Here is a 21,003-nt window from a genome sequence, read left to right on the forward strand (position 1 = left end):
ATGGAAAAATACTGTAGGCAAAAAAAATGCCATGTAAAACAAATTGGGTTTGGACCATATTTGATTTGCAAATGAAAATGAAGAACACAACACTAAACTATCTAAGAGAATCAGTAAACAGCAGGTTCACATACAGGGCACTTGTTCAGATACCTGTGGGTATAAGACCTTGGCCTCTTAACCTTTTACTACTATTCACTTGGAAGTAGAAAAGATTTACATGGAGAGAAATACAGATATTACTGAAACAGGTAATCATTTCAGGAAGTAACTTTCCTTTAAAGTTGCAAGCCTTCACCAAATTGCTTTTTATAAAATCTAAGCACACAGTTTTGACTGGATCACCTTTATCTATATGCTGATTGACATTCAAAGAACTCTATTGTGCTTATCCTTGCAGACACAATGCTGTTTTCTCCTTCAGCAAGACTTGTTCTTCTGTACGCTTGGTGATCCTATATTTAATGATTTGTACAAACTCTCCTGGAACAACCAACCTGGATCCCCTTTAAAACATTAACTAATAAATAGTTCTGAAATCTGCTTTCCCGCCCCCCTCCAAATTGTTTTTCCTTTTGTGTCATGTAGATTATAAGCCTATGAGCAGGGACTGTCTTATTACTGATATTTATAAGCCAATCTGTTGGCCTTTTTTATTTGAAAAGCAGGGTGAACATTAGATAGACAAACAGACACACAAACAGACAAAACAAAATAGGAAATTCTTTCCAGTAGCACCTTAGAGACCAACTGAGTTTGTTCTTGGTATGAGCTTTTGTGTGCATGCACACTTCTTCAGATACACTGAAACAGAAGTCACCAGATCCTTAAATATAGTGAGGGAGTGGGGAGGGGTATTACACAAACAGACAGACAGACAGATACGTGTTACAATATGAGCTGTGAAAATTTCCTAGTTCAAATCTTGCATCTATGCTATGAACGTGCTAGATGGCATTCAGCCACCCACAGCAATATGGGGATAATAATACTGATCTAACTTGTGGGTCAACTGGAAGGATTACTGAGATAAATCGGGTCCTTCCTCACAGAGGGCACGTGTTGCGGTACAACCTGGCAAGCAGACCCTGTGTTGTGGGTAGGACCGTTTGGATAGCCACAACACCCTATTGGTAGGTCCCTTGATGCTGGGAGCAATCAGGCTAATGGGACACAAGTAAAGGGCACTGAGGGACCTATTTAAGCCCATGCATGTGCGCCTGAGCTTCCTCTTGGGGCTAGTGCATCGGAACAGCAGCCCACCTCTCCCTATATTTAGGGCTTGAGCTTGACCTTGCTATGCCGTCGTGTGTCGCTTGTCGTTGGGACAGGGGCACGGCAGGAATTTTCTCCACTTGGCTGATTGGCTGTTGCCACTTGGGTTTCGCCTGGCGCATAGCAAATCGTCACAACTTGTAAGGTTGGGGATAGGCTCCGGTTCAAGTGATAGGGGTGGCAGAACAGTCTGGCCATCCCTACGTGAAGGGTATTCCGATAAAGGAATCCAGGGACTCAATGGTTTGGTCAACCCTGAGAGGGGTTGTGCCCATGCCCGAGTCTGGGGGACATCAGGGTGGCTGACTGGTGCTCCTGCTTTCAGCTGTCCCTGGTGTTCACCCTTGGCTGACCTACGACAGAGCTCTGGGTCAGCGCTGCCTGGAAGGGTGCAGGGAGCTAGTCAAACCAGAGCCTATGCAACCACTCACTTGATTGTAATCAATAAAGTTGTGGCCTAAATTCTGCCCAAAACCAAACCAAATATCTGAGTCATGTGTGAATTTATTTCTAGGGAATGGTTAAAAGGTCTAAACACGCAATGCATATGAAGAGTTCTGAGTATGCCAAAACACTGCATCGAACATTAACTGTAGAGTTCCCAGCACTTCTTAGAAGAGAATATAAAAATCCTGCATTATTTTAAAATATAAAAATCCTTTCTGAATATTTGGAAATTGAAAACTGTCTGAACAATGCACAACAGAAGAGGGAAATAGAAAGAAGTGGGGAAATGTTTTGGAAAAGACATGTTGAGTTGAAACTGAATCGTCCGGTTCAGGGGAAAAAATGTCTTCAATTCTCTTATTATTTCAAACAATAAAATAAGGTCAATTAGCATTCTCAGCAACATGCTAGCAACCCAAGAGAAACATATGAATAATTCAAATCTGGAAAAAGGAGAACAATTGACAAAATAAATATTTTAATGATCTGCTCGTCTGCAACCACTGAGCAGAGACAGAGTAATAAAATCTGAGAGTAAAAGAAGAGCACTGGGGAAATGATTCAGTAGATTATTAATTGATTTCAAAATTTCAAAATCCCCTACATATTAGCTTTCAAAAGATGACTGTGAAGACTTTGTAGACTGCGCAGAATATAGAAGTAGCCTGGCACGCAGCTGCAGACAAGAGCTCCTTCAAAAAGAGTTGGTGCAATAAAAACTGCATTCAAGGATGAAGATTCAGTATAGGATTCAACAGGAGTATTATCATACTTATTCTTAAAATGTTTTTTTTTTTTAGTAACAACAATAAAGCTGTAGCAGCCGTGGTTTCAACACTTTAGTTCATCCCATATAGAACTTCAAGCTCAGCAATTCTGTATGTCTTTATAAACTACTGTAGCACATAAACTGGTCATTAGATTTTTATGCGGAGTCCATAACTTCCCTTATTCAACTTCCTTTGTGAACATCACATCAGCTGCACAACAACTGGAAATACAATTCACTCATGCAACTCTCCCTCACATCTAAATAATCCACAAATCTGCAAGGAGCTGGATTCGAACAGATACTGGTGCATGAAGATGATATATATAGTTGCACAAGGGTGGGTTCTGTATCTTCCACCCAACTTCACTCTTCAGCAGCAATCCCATACCTTTCTCAAGTGTCACCTGTCTCTCAGGGGACCTAGGGACTATATTAGGGAACGAGCAAGGTAATTAGGATTCAACCATCTTAGTGTAACTCAAAGGTAAAATTATCTTCACATGAAATCAAAGTTTACTCAATTTTATTGAGAAATAATGGAACTGATTTTAGACAATAACAGTTTATACAAGCGAAGAACACAGGAAGCTGCTTTATACTGATTCAGACTGTTGACCCAACTTCCTCATTATCATCTACACTGACTGGTAGGGGCTCTTCTAGTCCTACCCTGGAGATCCCAGGGATTGAACTTTGGACATTCTGCATGTAAAGCAGGTGCTCTATCACTTATTAGAGGACCCACACTTATACCAATTAGGACCAAAAATGTAATGCAAGCTATACCAATACTGCAATGGCATAAACTCATTCAATAGACTATGATTGATATAAGGAAACTCGTCTCTTAGCAAAGAATTAGCCTTCAAACAATAGGCCCATTATATTTCCTCTTATTTTTAGGCATTTTACTGTTTGTAAATGTATTGTTGAGTGGAAAAAAGAGTTCAGTACTGTGCTCTACATACTGAACTACTTCAAAACAACTTTCTGGATTGGATCATTCCTATTCTGAAGTCACATCATTTCAAAACTGTGCTTTCCCCCAAAATGTACAGATTTTGAATTTAGCTCAAAAGTATATCTAGGGAATTCTTCTTTCAGATTGCTCCACACTCCCAATGCTATCAACCTAAGGTACCAAGTAGGGTCTAAGTGAATCTGTCCAGAACCTCTGATTCACTCAGTGATTGCCAACCTCTAATTCAACTCAGTTCAAATTCTGAATCTCACATTGTAAGTCTGAATAAATGATAGGTTAAAGTGTTGCTGTTTTTCAGAACTTATCGTGTGAACAGCCCCCCACCCCTGATCTTGCCTCGGATGAAAATAAACGTTTGTACAGACCCATCTGTCATCACAAGTTTCCATTTTTCAGCAGAAGCTTGGGACAAAATATTAAGAGATAAATCATTATGATGCGATAGAATAAGCAACAACACTAAGATACAAACTCTACTTACTTCAAGGCATGATACAGAGTCCTGCTTCAGTTCACCATCACCTGTAAGAACACATATGTAGTTACCATGTGTATTGATTTTAAAAAGTTATTTTACTAATAAGGTTCAGCATTGAATTTTAAAAACAGACAATATAAGCAGACTGATCCATTTCCCTGAAAATTGTTTGGAGGTGCTATTGTGAATCAATACAAATTATAAAATTGAGCAAGAGTAATGTTTCTGTTGCCTAGAAACATTACGCTATTCTTACAAGATTTAGCTTTCCTCCGAATATTCCTCCTGTACACAAAAGGGATCTGAATATTTATCTACATGTAAAAGGCTAATTTAGCATAGCAAAATCATGAATTAAAAACAAAAAAATGCCAAACCGAGCACTCCCCTGGATTATTCCACCCTATGAATCACTGCTTCCTTCCTTCTACTTGAGTTACCTCTTTATTCTCCCTTGAGCAGCTCTTGACAGCTATGCGCTACCCTCAGGCCTCCTGTGTGCACAGCTCTCAATGCTCTGAGTTCAGCTATTCCACCTGTAGCTATTTGAACCTCATCATTCGGCAGCCTGGACTCAACACCCAACTGTCCAAAACTGACTCCGGGCAGAACAAGCTCTTTTCAGCCTGCCAAGCCCCTCTGGAACCTTCCGTTTCTCTTGTTTGCCCAGATGCTCTCAGCATGCCAAAGTCAGCGGTCTCAAAGCTGGAACTAACAGTTTCCAGCTGCACAAAGAATCTCAGCATGTGTTTCCCTTAAAATGGCCAGGGTCAAAACAACTGGGTCCAAATTCTAGATTTAAAAGCCAAAGTGATTGTCAGGAGAGCCTTTGTGCTGGATTTTGGTGCCTTTCATGGAAACTGAGATGGAATTACTACAAAAAAGAAGCTGCTGCTTAGGATGTAGTGAATATGAAAAGTGGTGGTCATGAAGCTGGGAGCCTACCACAGGAATAAGCGCGATTTTAATCAAAACTGGAGAACTACATCAAAATAAATTTAAAAATTAAAAGAAATTGTCCAGTAGCACCTTAGAGACCAAGTAAGTTTGTTCTGCATGCACACTTCTTCAGATACACACGAAAGCTTATACCCAGAACAGACTTAGTTGGTCTCTAAGGTGCTACTGGACAATTTTTTAATTTTTTAATTTATTTCAACTGCATCAGACCAACATGGCTACCTACTTGAATGGAGAACCAAGATTTTATATTACTTTTTAAAGAAGATATACATTGCTTTTACCCATGCCCATTTCTTTCTAAACTTTAAAATTATGCTGCTACCTTGGTAAATGTTAAAATATGAAGCACTGAAGAATACTTGCATTCTACTAAACTTCTCATTCTAGGATGTAGCCGAATAGATCCTAGTTCAGTGTTTAGCAGCAATGATGGGTTGTAATTTTTATTCCAGAAAATGGTTTTGGCTGTATGTTTATAATACATAAAAGTTCATCAGACGCACAGCATGGACACTACAAACACAACTCACAAAACTATAGTACAAATCAGCATCTTATCAACTACGCGGAGCATCAACTTAAAAAAACAACAACCAGATCAAAGTATTTAAGCTGTTGCCTCCATCAAGTGGCCAGAAAGAAGATTTAGAATGACTCCCTTGACAGATCATGTAGCTGCATGAAACAGACTGTTCCATGAAATGTTCCTACATTGTATTATTCCATTTCAATAAATGTATTGTCCATTTCCTAATTTTATGAAGTTACAGTAGTGGATCCAGGAGTAGAACAAACAGCTTGTGGGGTCTACTGGGGGGGGGGGGCATGCATATCATCACACTAGGTCATAAACCTGGAGACAAAATCTAAAATTCCAAAAAGGAGGAGACTTTTTTATATTCACAAACACTTCTAGTTAACCATTTCTGTGCAATTAAATCACTGGAAAACCAGTATAGCACAGCGGTTAGTGAGACTAAGACTAATGACACCAAGGTTCGCATCTCATGTCAGCCATGTCAGCCAGCCACTATTTCTCAAGCTAACCTACTTCTTAGTGTTTTTATATACTTAATTATGTTATTCCACACCATTTATTTTAATGCAAGGGAAACATAATGGCAAGGGAGGCAGGAAGTAATCAATTAGGTACCATTTGTGGAATGAAAACAACAATCACATTCATTGGATTGATTACTTCTCTGGACGTAAGCAAATACAGTATTAGCAATTTCCATTCCTGTTTCTGTGACAAAGCCACAGAGAACAGCCAATCTGCCTCTCTCCATATGCAAAGAAAAGAACACCTAAACAATACAGAGCAGGAAACTGCAACACCATTTTCAAACTCCTTCTTCACTTCCCACTTGCATGCATATCCTGTTCTGCTCCTTCGCACTTGCCTCTCATTTTCTAGAGTTCTTCTTCATCCCTCGCCCCACATTTCCATGGACTTGCACCAGCACCTGCAGATGAACAATTAGTTTGATCCAGTGCCTTTTTGGTCAGAAACGAAGTGTCAGTACTTATATCTAGATAAAAATGCCACGGCACACAATGGCTGCCAATGGTGGCGGGGGGGGGGGGAGTGATGGCATTCTGCCAGAAATAAAGCACTGTCTAGAGCAGACACCCCCAAAATTCCCATCATCCCTGACCACTGGTCCTGTTAGCTAGGGATCATGGGAGTTGTAGGCCAAAACATCTGGAGGGCCGCAGTTTGGGAATGCCTGGTCTAGAGATCACTGGCCTCTTTCCCCAATCCCCTGCTTAAGATAAAAGATATAAATATAGGTTTTATAGCAACTGTTCCTAAGCTCTCCATTCAGTCACTGGGCTGCTATTTTGTGAAGAATGCAGATGTTGCCAAGAAGAAGGTATGATAGAACCTGGGTTGTACTCTGTCAGAGGAAATCATTGTGTTCACTGTCCTTTCTTCCTAGCTATTGAGAATGGATTCTACCTGTTGGGTGTACCAGAATGAACACATAGGAACACAGAATGCTAGCTTATACCAAATCGGACCATCTGACTTGGTACTGTCTACAATGACTGGCAGTGGCTTTCCCATGATTTCCATTTTTTCAGGCAGGGGCCCCATTTGGAGATGCCAGGGTTTGGACCTGGAAACTTCATCATGCAAACCAGATGCTTTGCCACTTAAATACAGCTCTTCACACTCTAGCTATGAGTGGATACAGAGGAGAGAGCTTTCCTGAAAGCAAAGGGTAATGTGGTTTTGGTTGGCTGGTTGGTGGAGCAGGGACAATATTTTTATGAAGCGATGCTGGGCAGGAGTTGCGAAAAAAACAAGATTGGATTATTTCTTCATATGAAGGAGAACATGTTCTCTAGTTACGCACTGTCTACTTAAAAGGGACATTTCTAAAAGCAGGTTTGTTGGGAAGCCATGCTATCTGCCTTGTACAGCATTCTCTTTAATTGTGTGACCAAGATACACTTAGTGAGATAAATGGGGCACCCTGATGGCTAGTAGAAGTGACAGTTGTCCCAGCCTCAATTTGAGAATCTATGACTACAGTGGTACCTCTGGTTGCAAACAGGATCCGTTCCGGAGGCCCGTTCACAACATGAAAAGAGCGCAACCTGAAGCGCTGTATCTGCGCATGTGCACAGCACGATTTGGCACACACACAATGCATGATTTCGGCACATGCCGAAACCCAGAAGTAACCCGTTCCGGTACTTCCAGGTTCGGTGCGTTCATAACCCATAGCGAATGCAACCCACAGCGAATGCAACCAGAGGTATGACTGTACTATTAATCTATCTCTGCTAAATATATTTAAATAGCTATACGCATCTGCCTGGGAGATGTTGACCACATTAGATAAAGGAATTAAGTAAATATATTAATTAACTATATTAACAATTAGTAACGTGTTTCAGTTTAGTTCGCCAGCTGAAGTCAAATCTCCTTTTATGCACAAAATGGTAAGCTTACTTTATTTATTTATGCACGAGGAGGACTGTGTGCACAAAAGTATCATTTCACATTAGTGGTCACATGTCAGGGACTGGCTGGACGAGGAGTGGTGACAGTCAGTGATCCAGGAGGCACCTGAGGGGGAAGGGGACTTTGAACCAGGTTCAGACTGGTGGGACAGGGAAGAATAATCAGCAGAGATTGAGGGTGAAGGCAGTGGTGGAGGAAGGGGTGCAGGGGGTGTAGGTTCACCCCAGGTGTCATCACTGAGGTGTGTGTTTGTGACAAAATGAGTTTGTTAAATAAAAAATGGGCTCATGAAACTTTTTAGGAGTGATGTGGCGGCTTAGGCGGCTGCAGGTTTCGCACTGCCTGAAACGTTAGCGTGGGACTTGCGTCAGCCTACTGCCTCTCCCTCAGCCGTCCTAAAGCTGAGGAGGAAGCGTCGGAGAGGCTCCATGCGTCAGAGAAACTCGCCCCGCCCCCACGGACAGATCGCCCCACCCCCACAGGTGCAGATCGTCCCACCCCTATGGGCGGCTTGCCCTGCTCCCGGCTGCAGGATACGCCTCTGCACCAGGCACCCGATCGGCTAGCTACACCACTGGGTGAAGGGGAGAGGCTTGCAGTAGCCACACACTGATAGAAAAGGCGCAAGGGCTGTGCCTCCTGCTCTACAATACAGTCCTGATTTGGTTCCTTCCTTGCTTCATGTTACATTTTGTCAGGCGACCCAGAAGTACCGGAAAGGGTTACTTCCGGGTTTCACCGCTTGCGCATGCGCAGTAGCGCTAAATCGCACCACGCACCTGCGCAGATACGGCACTTCAGGTTGTGGGCTTTTCACGTTGCTAATGGGCCTCCAGAACGGATCCCGTTCGCAACCAGAGGTACCACTGTATTTTGTTATATCTCTGGAAGTGCATTTAGGTCGTGTGAAAGCTCAAATATAAGGAGGAAATTAACAGAGAAACATTGAGGAAAGGAATAAACTGCCATGAGAATGCAACCCAACCCAACGTGCATAGCAAAAAATAAGTAGCTATATAGAACTACCAAATTATGTTTAGAAGCTATTCTCTTCCCCTGCAAAAAATAGAAAGAAAAGACTATCCTATTCCCTGCCTTTAGTTGAACCTTGAAGTAAAGCTCCTACTGGATTCATTAGTCTACTCACTTACTTCCTAGCTTATTTAGCAATTTTGGTAGCTATAATTTTGGAGGTAGAATTATGTGTTACTGTTTCAGAATGGAAGGGTTACGCTTCATCATAACAAGTATGCACTACGCACATATAATTAGACTAACCTGGAGAGCAATTTTGACATATCTTAGCCAGCACTTGTGAGTCATGTTCATAAACTCCAAGAGAAAGCGGCAGCCCTGTTTCTGCAGTATTAGTGCCACATCTTTTATTCTCTGCACTGTTGTAGCTTTCATTCAGATTAGCTGGAGGGAAAGAGTTTTCTTCCAACTCAAGCGTTATGGCTTGATCTGAAGTGTGTGGAATTGAGCAATACAATCCTTCTGAGGCCTCTCAGAATGGGAATAACACCAAGGCTTCGAGATCTGTCTCTGTCGACTGAGCTCTACCCAAATCTGTACATAATGAGAGCTCAAGAAGGCAAATATTTGAGATTTTATGTAATAGCTATGTAGACTTTGATAAAAACTCTAAAGGTTTCATACTACTGGAGGCAATTCATTTGAACACATATGTTCATATGAACCACTGTGATGTGGACTGATTGTTGCCAGGCAGTTTATAATGCAAGCTAAAGACAAAGCTAGGGTTGCCATATTTCAAAAAGTAAAAACCAGGACACCACCAAAACTGTTGAGGATTTTTAAGGAAAACCTGAAAGTTGGTGAGCTTTGAGCTTTCAAAGTTGTCAATTTTTCAACTGACTTGCCTAAGATCCAGGACAAAGTGACGCCTTTTGGAAATCCCCCCAGACGTCAATTCCACCTTTGAAATCCAGACATATGGCAGCCCCAAGACAATGCTGTCTTGGTGATCAACAAAAGGATCTACTCAAAGTATCACATGCAGGCTGCAACCTGGAACTGGTGTCCAAAGCTTTGGGAATGCCCAGTGGGATTTCTCCCTTTCCCCCTTTGCACAGACAACCAGAGAAATCTTAGCAGTGGAAGGTAATCTGCAGAACAGCAACCTTCGTTTCCTAAGCCCTGCCAGCATTGGCTAAGGCAGAATGTGGGGGAGACAACCATTTCCCCCATTCCCCCTTCCCATTGCTTCCAATGGGAGGGAATTAATTGTGCCAGCTCCCAAGCTGCAGTAGTTTTCCACAAGGAAGCTGAGGATTTTGTGGGTCCCTGGCCACCCAGAGTGCTCCAGTTTTGGCCCCATTACTGGTGGAGCACTACTGGAAGGCCCCATGTCAAATTCAGGGAGGACCTCCAGTAACAGACCTTCTGCTCAAGAAAAGGAAAAATTGGAACCTCCAGTCATGCTACAAACTATTTTTGAACAAGCCTGCAGGTTCAAAAGTATTTTGCAAAGCAGGCATCCAGGAAGAAGAGTCACTGCTATTCTAACACCAAAAACCTGAAAACATTATTGGGCGCATAATATAGTTGTCCAGTTCACTGAATATCCATAGTGTCCAAAACCAATTAGGCCCTTCCATCATCCCAGATCTGTGTGGGAATCAGTAAAAGATGCTATGTGTACAAAATAAAGCTAAAATCACAAAAAGTTAGGCTTTCAAGCATTCAAGCTTTGAAAACTCTATTCCCATTGCTCACTTATTCACTATTTCTAGATTTTTACAATTTCATTACATTAATTTCAGAAGTTCCATGACATACGGTGTTCATTGCTAATATCACTAATAAAAATGTAAGTTTGTTGTGATTTTATTAGTGTATTTTGTCCGCTTTGATTTTGTTGTTTTAGTAATATTTGTCTGTGCCTGCAGATGTGTGTTTGAACAAGAATATACAAACCATGAGACTTTTCAAAACCGAAAAAAGCCTGAATTGAAGCTTATAGACTGTTCTCTCTCTCAGCTATAAGGGAAGATGAGGGTTTTTTAATTCCACTGCACTGAAAAATTAATTCACCCATCTTTCTTTGAAGTAGATACACATTTGATGTGTTTATTGTTCTTATATCCTTACAGGCCACACTGAACCCATATTTCTACATTTAAAATCTAATGCATTTAAACTATGTTAACACCCAGTACTCAGCAAGTCCAAAGCAATTTCACTTTAAAACAAGTGTATGTCAGCTTCCGTCAACTCAAGTGCTTGCATCTTTCACAAGCAGAGATCACGCTGGGAGTCATAACTATGAAATTACCGTGAAACAAACATAATGCTCTCCTATACAACAGTATATAATGCATTACAGTAAGACTGTGTGAAGCTATAAGCTTCTCAGAAATTTCCGTAGCCATCCTTCTGTAAATGTCAATAATAGTAGTATGACATTGGATTCAAAGATACAACGAGTGACATTCTTTTAATATGACTCTGCCCATCAGAACTGAGGTTTGTTCTCTCAGCTGTACCCAAAGAAAGATCCCCATTTCATATGAAATAGCGTGAACATCAATTAGGAAACACTTCATGGAGGGGGGGGGAGTGGACTCCACTGCATAAATGTATCTTCCAATTTTTCTGTGTATATGTTAGCAATCTCAAAAGCCATGGGGGATTCCAGCGCTATCCATTTTGACTTGGTACTAGAACTGTCTATCAAACAGAAAATGTTTTTGCATAAAGCAATTTTCACTAAAGGAATAATAAAATGTGTAGGAGGCTTTCAAGAATCCTGTCTACAAAGAAAAACCTGTTCTATAATAGTAAGTGCACTCAGATCCTGCTTGTGGGCTTCCAACAGGTATTTAGTTGGACAGGATGAGAACTCTAGCACCATAAAAGGCTCAAACACGAAGAGTCACCAGTTTATCCTGAATTATTATTTTTATTATTAATATTTATTAAATTTCTATACTACCCTATAACCGTGGATCTCAGGGCAGTTCACAACATAAAATAACAGGTATAAAAAACATAATATAAGTTACAAAAACAAAAACAACCCAATAATCCCCCCTTCCACAACACATTTCAAAAGGGCATCGGATGTCAATCAGTCAAAGGTTTAGTTAAAAACATTTTCTCCTGGCGCCTAAAGGTGCATAATGAAGGCACCAGCAGAACCTCTCTGGGGAGAGCATTCCACAAATAGAGAGCCACTACAGAGAAGGCCCATTCTCATGTTGCCACTCTCCAGACCTGTTATGCAGAAGGAATATAAAGAAGGGGCTCAGAAGATGTTCTCAGGGTCCAGGTAGGTTCATGTGGAGAGATGCGGTCCTGAGCAATTCTTCAAGGTAATTGTATGTATTGGCAATCCATTCAAAATCAGAGTTTCTGATATGAGATTATATGAAGGGAACAGATGGATGATGATGAAGAAAACCCACATTAAGATAGTGAGCCTGGGCTGGAGTCTCTATCAGAAACCATGGTTTGCTTGGAAGTGGGGGATGGAGATTCGTTTATACAAAAACTAGAATGTGAAGATTACCAATGTAAAGACCACAGTTTGGGTACCCCTGATATAGAAAGCTTAGGATGTATTTGAATCCAGTAAACTAACTGGGCATACTGGAAAATAAGCATCAAGTGGTAATATTTAATATAAAGTATGTTTAATAATATGATTATGTTAGTGGTGTTACAATTTCAGGGCTACTAATGGTGAATCCTACTAAAGTGAACTATATAAAATGTGTGTGGTGCTATAGTTTAATTTCATTCCACCACTTTCCACTACCAGAAGATGAAACTGTGATCTTCACAGGCCCGTCCCCTCCCATCCTAAGTCCACATGGGCCAGTAAGAGGAAAGCTGACTCTCTTGTGCAGGGAAACAATGATTTTGCTCAAAAGGAATGCCATGTTTTAACTCATCTTCCAGCTGTACTTGATGAATTATAAAGTACATCACAGCTTTTTGTCATACAATATTTGGATCACAGGCTCCACTCCTATTCATGAATTCATTCATTGTCATTAACACAATAGATTGGTGATGACAGCTAAACTGGAGAGTGAGACACTTTTGAAAACCTGAAACTTAAAATCTATTCTATACACATTTTAGGCATATTCACTTCCTTTCCATACAAACAATGTCTGACATCAGTCGAAACATGTCTGGTAAGTGTAATCTCTCTGATGAAGGAAGGCGTTCCACAAGCCAACTTTCAAGGCTCAAAGGGGAATACAGTGGTACCTTGGGTTAAGAACTTAATTCGTTCTGGAGGTCCGTTCTTAACCTGAAACTGTTCTTAACCTGAGGTACCACTTTAACTAATGGAGCCTCCCGCTGCCGCCGCCACACAATTTCTGTTCTCATCCTGAAACAAAGTTCTTAACCCGAGGTACTGTTTATGGGTTAGTGGAGTCTGTAACCTGAAGCGTCTATAACCTGAACCCGAGGTACCACTGTAGTTTGGGGTGACTTGTTCTGTAATACAAATCAGTATGAACTTGCAGTGTCCAGATGCTTTTCCTAAATAAATTTATTGGAAGCAAGACTGGTTGATTTTAGTAACTTAGCTAAGAATATGAACAGCTGCTATTGTGCACTAATACAACAAAGTGGGTTGTATCCAACTAAGTCCTACTCAATAGTACACCCATTGAAACTAGTGGATTTAAGTTAGTCATCTCAATTAACTTCAATGGTTCTGCCCTAAGTAGGACTAGTATTGGATGAAATCCAGGGCATACAAGGCAGGGCCTCTTCCAATACTTGGGTGCAGAATATGATGCTGTAATCAAAGCTACAAAGTGGCACATGTGTACAAATTAGCAACGTCTGAGGATGGGGAAATTGCATTCACTGTGTATTTATTACCTGTGGTGCTGTAAGTTACTTTTTGTGCTGGTAAAATTAAGTCGGTTCATAGAGTTATAGCAGTTCACTACCCACCAAGAAAAAAAGTAAGATATCTGATCAGGGCACAGTAAACTCATAACTTGTACATTCAGTGTTCGCTATTGCAGCTAAGTGTTTTGATGGCCAGCCAGGTACAGCCACACAAGTTAAACACACATGCTTACCAGGCTGTGGGAAGGTATCACATAGGCTCTGAGAGGTTTTCACAAGATTTTGGACAGCCCAGATTCCTGAGAGCCTCCTAGAGCCTAGTAAGCAAGGTACAAAGCTTAAAAGCTCTCCATCTTGCAGGAGTGGGAGGGAGACCTGTGTTAGCAAACGTCCCGCTCGGGGCAAGTTGTGAGACTGACCCCCCAGGCAGGGACGAAGCCTGAGTGCATTCCTGGCTACTCAAGTCCAGTGGCACATTGATATGTGATTGTTCCCCAGCATGAAGAACAACACACACAAGCCATTAAGGCTAAACTATTTTATTGTGGATAAGACGCAGAGTATGTCTCTGCTTGCCAGCTCAGTAAGTCAGAGCTGTGCATAACGCATCTAGCGTCTCTCGAGCCAGAACTGAAAGTGAAAGTAAAGATATACAATAATATCACATGGTTGAGAAAGCAGACAAAACAGCTGTCTTTCTCATGGGAAAAACACAAGTCATACCAACCTCGCTGCTGCTTTTGCAGCTTGGTCTGTACGAATATCCTAACAACCTGCTCAGCACACCAGCTTCAGAAAGGTCAGGATGGCTGCACGGGTGGGGACTTCTGGTTCTGATTATAGACAATTTCACCTTCCCCCCCCCAAGGTAGCCCCCACACAAGTTGCGAGCCTACTGTACCTTAAAGCCGATACTCTGTTGTAGTTAATACACAATTCTATGTAACTGAATAAGAGTTTACATGAATGCTTCTAATTCTGGAATAAACAGTTTGAAAGTATCATTTTTTTTCTGTTGGGGGAAATACCTAGTGTTGGGATTAGTAAAATACTGTATAGTAAAACAAGCAAAAGCAATTTGCTCACCACTTCCATAAAAGTGAAAATTGAATCTCAAAACATTACAAGATGATAACAAACTGAATGTATCCATCATTAGGGAAAACATCAATTGATTTTGGGGTTTGAAAATGAAATTTGTTTGATGTAATTAGTTTTACAAATGAAATGAACACTGACCTTCCTGGCTTTGTATTGACAATATCATCCTTAGATATCCGACCTATTTGCAACAATTGTCAGAAGTAAAGAAAAAAAAAGCATGATTTACAGGCTTATTTAAAAGCCAAGGATATTAGTTGTTCGACCTTATTTTTCCCCTTCCTATTTAATGTATGCTTTTCATATCCTCTAGAGAGAATCATCTGTGCACTCCAATGTATTAAAAATAAAGATACAGGATATAAATGAAAAAATATGCTGGGAAGCAGTTTTCTTAGGTAAACGCAAGAGGAGTGCACCTGTCAGTGAAAATAAATGATTACTTAAAAATATAGTTCATACTATGACACTCCGACATATTCATTACCTTTCAGCTTGAAATAAAACACATTGCAATTTGCTTTGCTTTCAGTTGATACACATACTGTGTTTGAACTGCTGATTAAGTGATTCTTTCCTATTTGCATAGAATAAATCAACTACACTACTTATAACAATGTATAATTAACATGGTATGCCAATCTTAGGTAGTTTTTGTTTTGCTTTTTTAAGTGAGGAGGCAATGCAAGTTTGCTTTCTTGGTGTCAAGTACATTTATGTTACACCTCTAAATATTTTCCAGCAGGGGGAAGAGTGGTGTTGCACTCATGTCCTGCTTGTTTTTCTTATTTATGTGTTTGCTTTGTTAGTTTGACTTTTACTGGCCCTTTACCATACAGTTTCCAGAACACGTGACAAACATGGGGTTCTGGGGCTTTGGATGCCAATCTTCCCAGCCACCATCATCAAGTTAGCAGCCAGTAGCAGTTCTGTTTAGCTGTTTGCAGACTCTGGAAGCTTGTGACCAGGACTTGTAAACAAGGTTTTAGTGAGGGAGTTTGAGACGGAGGCCAGAAGTGCTGTCTTACAGTGGACATAGGGCCAAGAGACATGGACAGTGAAGGAGCTGCTGTGCCATGTTTGCCTTCCTGTCTAAGAATGCACAAAACTACACCTTTAGCAAGTGCAAGCTGTTTGCTTTGCTGGAAAAGAAGATACAGCAACTTGAGGCCCACCTATTCACTCTTCGAGCTATTGGTCAAGATGAAGAATTTATTGACAGAGCAGCGTGGACTGTCCTGAAACAGCGATGCAGGTGGGGTGCCCCTAGGGAGGAGGGAAATCGGCCATTGCAGAAGTCAAACCTCTGGAGTAACACAACACACAGAAACATGTCCATGCGGACTGGTGGTGGGCAAATGTCCTCAATAAAACAAAACCTTTGCAGAAACAAAGAGTGCTCACAAATAGTTTCTCATTCTGGGGGGAAGTGACAAGTAGGGTACCACAGGGTTCTTTTCTGGGCCCGTCGTTGTTCGAATCAAACCTGTTGTTGGAAACCAAGTGTTATGAGGAACAGTTGATGGAGTTGGGTATGTTTAGCCTTGTAAAATGGAAGGCTGAGAGGAGATATGATCGCCATCTTCAAGTATATAAAGGGTTGTCACACGTGGAAGGTGGAGCAAACTTATTTTCTTCTGCTTTGGAGGGTAGGACCCGAACCATTAGATTCAAGTGTTTCATTTTTGCTCAAATGTAGGAGAATAAGAGTTTTGTTCTTAAGTCAAAGCCTTTCTACAGAGCAATTCACACTGTTGGAAAGGTAAGCAGAAACATAAAAATAAAACTTTAGTTATAAATGACTGGACATTCAAATCACACAACTGTCGTTGCCCTTGATGACATTCATACAGCATATCCTCAGAAAGCATCTTAATAGGGTAGTATTTTGGTTATGGTTACTTTGCAGTGTGCATCTGTCCATGCCAGGTGTTAAGGTTATTATCTTACTGCTTCAGATGGCTATATTGAGAGTTCTCCAATAGAACTCTCATCTATAAGTTCTAATTCTGAGTAAAATTTGGAGGAACGTTTTAAAGTGGCATGAAGGTATAACTTGGAAATAAGCATATTTTGATTACTTACTGGTACTCCCAACTCTGGGTAGTTTAAAAAGTATTAAGCTACAAAAGTAAAGAAAGGACACACTCCTTCAAAATTATATTCATAAGGCCAACTGAGACAATCAGTGCACCCCACTCCCAGACAAATCACTTGGGAGACTGTTCAGTCATATGCATAATTATGTGACATGAAAAGTATTCATGTTTTCTTAATTGCAAGTATTTCAACTATGTTTAAATACATCATTCACTTTACAAGGTACAAATAAGTATGTGCAATTACATGCTAATTAGTTACAATTTAATTACTGTGTAAATACTGGTATGTAAGAAGATAATCAAATGGTTACTTGTGCAGTGTAAATTAATTGATAACAAGAGATTTACAATTGCAAATTAGGGCGATTACACTCTGAGTGCTATGTTAGATGTTAAGTGCAATGCATAGTTAATCACTTATCTATTATTTCACTATACTGTTGTATGCTGTGTTGAAATAGCAGTTTAGGTCTTATATCAGTGTCTGGAACTCACCTTTCTGAAGTAGGTTGATCACACGTTTGGATCTTCATTTCTAAAACAATTATCTCTAGCATAATTTCAATCATTATCCGTTATCTCAAAATGTTCCTAATGCTGTTGATAATAGGGTGCTTTGCTGTGATTACGTCTAGGGAGAGAAATGTCTGTCACCTTATCTTTAACTTGCATTTCAGATTCCCTGTTCTCTCCCTGCCTCACGCAGCACTCAATTTAGCTTCACTTCTGTGGCCATCTGGTGCTATAAAGCTAAATTGTGTGCAATTTTATGCCTGAAAAAATGCTGGTTTGACCTGTATTTCTTTCATTATTTCACCAACATGCTGCAGAGAGATAAAATAATGGGGATGGCTGCTTTTGCCGTTTGCTGGAAGTTGTTTGTCCTCTTTTAAAAGACTTTTTGTGTGCTATTCCAGAATGCTAGCATGTTGACTCTGATTCTTGCTAGATAAAGGATGTCTGCAGTAGCTGTTTGTTGATTTTCTATTGACTTCTGTTTGAGAGTGAAGGTGTTTCTCATTACTTTCTTATAATACAGTGAAGATACCAATTTAGTTACATTGACCTTGTAATGATGCTTAGTTCTTTTTTTATTAGTGCCCATGTTGAGCATACCTTTTTATTACTCTATCCATGTCTTTTTCCCTCAGCCTTTTAGATTACATGAAACAGCTTCTGTACATAGCCCACACTTCCTCATTCCCCCCATTTTTATTTATTTTTCAAACATATTTTTATTAGAGATTTCTTGGCTTACAAAAGTATGTGCAATGTCTTTTTTTCCAAGTTACATTTTCTACAGATCAGTTTCATTTGTTCCTCCCAAAGGAAAATTCCCACAACACTAAACAGGTACACACAGACTATGCTTAAAGCATGGAAAGCAGAAATAGGTAAACTGTCCCCAACCCCATCCCCACTAATTCCCCTGGCACATCACCCACATCATGCAGCACAAAACCTCCAGATAAAAACCTGGCAAACCAAAGGCTTATATTGCCTAACAGACTTCTACACGTCCTCATTATTTTAATCCTGCAGGGGTTCCCCCCCCTTGATAATAAGGATGAACCAGTATAGGCTTTTCATTAGACCAGAGGCAGAATTTGGGGATAAAGGATACCTCGTTAAAAGCAGGCAAAATTAAAACAAATTCCAAACCATATTTAGGCAATCTCTGCAAAAGTCAAGTTTTGATGCCTCATATGCTGGCAATAGAATTGAATCCTATTGTTGTCATCAACCATTTCAGGAGAGAAGGAAGGTTCAAACCATGCCACAATAGCTAATCTCACTCAATGTATATTTGGCTCAGTTCCCATCTGTGACATGAGTGGAAGGAGTAACCTCTAAGACAAGAGAAGGGAACTTGTCCCTTTCAGTCACTCTTGGAAATCCAAATCCCAACAGCCCCAGCTGGCATGTCCTACAGCATGGCCCCCAAACCCCAGACACAGGTTTTTCAAAATCTTTCATATGCTCTCACAAGCCACATTGGGTCATGTCCAACAGTACTTTTACTCAGTGTACACCCACTGAAATTAATGGACAGACTAACTTAGGGCTATTAATTTCAATACATCTGGTCTGAGTACAGTTTAAGTTGGATATGATCCATTAAAATTAGTATGTAGGAACTACATCCAAGGCTCTTATTTTATCCTCAAACAGGCATCCTGACAGATTTAATTATAAAAGAGGACAACATTTCATTTATTTAAAAGCCAATATTCTAATGTTTAATAAACAATAGGCATCTTGATAGCAGAAAAAAACCTTGACGCTGCATGTAATAAAACTCTAGATACTTCTCCTTAACTAAATTTTCCGCTCTTTAAATGTCAGGTGCTACAATACAAATGAACACAACCCATTAATAGGGATACCACCCTAGAAAATGTTCCGGTCTTAGCAAAACTTTATTATGGTGTGTGTGTGTTTTTCACTTCATCCACAATTCCAGGGATACTTTGCCCAAAGAGGAACCTCTAATGATTTTTGTTTTGAATTTTATCTTAAGCAAAATTAAAATCCAATTTATTATCAATCTGGCCCACTACACATTTCAGTCAAACTCTTAACAGGCCATCCAAATGCTAATAAGAAGCAGATAGCAACAAGCTACATCAATTAAAAGTTTTGTTATGGGGCCCCGAACTTGAACCTCAATAAGAAATACGATATGATATATATGTGATAAAAGTTTTGTTTCCCACAAAAATGCCAATTTCACCCAAGCAGGAATTTCCAAATTACCCTTGATTCATCAATGGCTGCTCGACTCAGGGGATCACTACACATGAAATACAATTTAGAAATATTGTCCACAAAGAACTTAGTAGGTGAAACACCAAAGGATAAAGACTGAAGACATATTTGTGCCTCCGTTTCCCTCAATGCCTAGCTGATTTTTGCAACTACAGTACACTCACACACATTTAACTTCTATGCATTCAGCTTTACATGCTTGGCAATTTAAAAATAAATAAAAGGGTGGAGGAAAGGAAACGGGCATCTGGGGTGGAGGAGACTTTGGCAATCCCACCCATCAATGCACCCAATGTGTTTTGTCTATACACAATTTTGGTTCTACACAATAGCGTCAGAATGTACCGGTAACCCCCACGTAAGATGTGCTTGCTGTATACTACATTGCTTGGAAATCCTGATTCAAGCCATGAAAATATTTGGAGAACTTACAAGGAGAACTTACCCAACAAGTGGATCTACACATATCTATTCTAGAAGGAGAGTACAAAGTTAGCAAATGCAGGAAAATGCTAATGAAAATACATCCTGTACAATCAGGAAGTGCAGTAATGTTGAAGGGAAAACTCCTAAAAATTGTACTGCTTGACACTGGCATATTTTTGTAACACTGTTTTTTTCTGACTAGTGAATGTTTGGTTTCAATGATGCGTCTTTGCTGCTGAAACACAGCCACACAAACAAAGAAAAAAAGATTTCCTCCATGGTTTTTATCCTTAGATGTTCCTCTAGTCTGGTAGAGACTTCTGAAAACAACTGTTTTACCCCAAGTCAGTTTTCTCATACTTAGGAAACCTAGATTATTTGTTTGCTTTTTCAAATAATAATAATTCTCTGTTCTAAAAAAAGTATATGCTTCAGGCAGAATATATAAGATTTAGACAAGGTATTTATGTAACGTATCATACCTGTGCCTCAAGAAAAAACTAAATGTGGATGCAGAGAAAGGAAATGTGAGATTATGATGACTGCCCCTGACTCCATGCGCTGGCCCAACACATGTACAACTATATGTGTCATCCTGGACTTTTGCAAGTGTGCAGGACCTACATATACAGCTGCGGATGTGTAAAGCCTGTTGTTCCACCTAAAGTGTGGAAGAGAGGGCAGAACCAGCTGGTGTTTTTCTGCTCCGCTCTGTGCATTGAATAAATATGTGGAACGAAGCGTGAAAATAGCTATATTTAACTACAGTCTTTCCCCCAAATCCTTTTGTAAGAACAGCCTTGATTATAGTTAACATTAATCACCGCCTCCAGCAGGAGAAAAGGGTGGGAAACAATAAAATAAAAT

General features: G+C 40.2%; 1 protein-coding gene across 1 annotated transcript in view; it reads right to left on the bottom strand.

Moving 5' to 3' along the window:
• Window positions 1–21,003, bottom strand: part of CNTN4 (contactin 4) — a 514,690-nt gene that overhangs the window by 459,033 nt on the left and 34,654 nt on the right. Inside the window, exon 2 of the mRNA XM_033141190.1 lies at window positions 3,958–3,998. The gene's annotated coding sequence lies outside the window, so the exon portion shown is untranslated. The remainder of the gene's footprint in view (window positions 1–3,957; window positions 3,999–21,003) is intronic.

Source organism: Lacerta agilis, chromosome 2, assembly GCF_009819535.1.
Source record: "Lacerta agilis isolate rLacAgi1 chromosome 2, rLacAgi1.pri, whole genome shotgun sequence".
In the NCBI taxonomy this organism is placed as follows: domain Eukaryota; kingdom Metazoa; phylum Chordata; class Lepidosauria; order Squamata; family Lacertidae; genus Lacerta; species Lacerta agilis.